At 42.0% G+C, this 522-nt stretch overlaps 1 non-coding gene across 1 annotated transcript; it reads right to left on the bottom strand.

Annotated features, from left to right (window-relative positions):
* Window positions 1–202: 202 nt before the first annotated feature.
* On the bottom strand, window positions 203–307 carry LOC138460436 (U6 spliceosomal RNA). Its single transcript, XR_011263146.1, has one exon. It is a non-coding gene; the product is annotated as a U6 spliceosomal RNA (small nuclear RNA).
* Between the last annotated feature and the right edge of the window lie 215 nt (window positions 308–522).

Below are 522 nucleotides of genomic sequence, written 5' to 3'. Positions count from 1 at the left end.
TGATAGAAAGGGACTCTTTAGCTATCAGGGCTACTCCTGCGCATAATGGTGTAGCCTGGTGGAAGAGCTAAGGTTAGTGCAGGGCCTGAGGCATTGTGTAGCCAAGATTCGGTTACCATGAGGATATCAAGATCATGGGTGGTGATAAGGTCATGGATATCTAGGGCAGGAGCATTACTGGAGCGGGCATTAATCAAGGAACAAAAATATGGAATGCTTCACGAATTTGCGTTTCATCCTTGCGCAGGTACCATGCTAATCTTCTCTGTATCATTCCAATTTTAGTATATTTACTGCCGAAGCGTTTTATCAGATGTGTAGCTAATCCTCACACAACAACACTCCACAATGGATTTGATACTAAGGCCCATCTATTATAACATTTATTGGGTGCTTGTGAGTGTATTTTGATGTCCACCAGTGGGAAGGGGTGCTTTAGTCTTTTCATTGTTCATTTGTAGTTCATAGTATATCTCAACTCCAACATCAAGGAAAGATGAAAAAACGATTCTGCTGTTCTCG

The sequence above is a fragment of the Ambystoma mexicanum genome, chromosome 4p (assembly GCF_040938575.1).
Source record: "Ambystoma mexicanum isolate Mex_15411 chromosome 4p, UKY_AmexF1_1, whole genome shotgun sequence".
Lineage (NCBI taxonomy): Eukaryota > Metazoa > Chordata > Amphibia > Caudata > Ambystomatidae > Ambystoma > Ambystoma mexicanum.
This window is presented reverse-complemented; position numbering and strand designations above follow the sequence as displayed.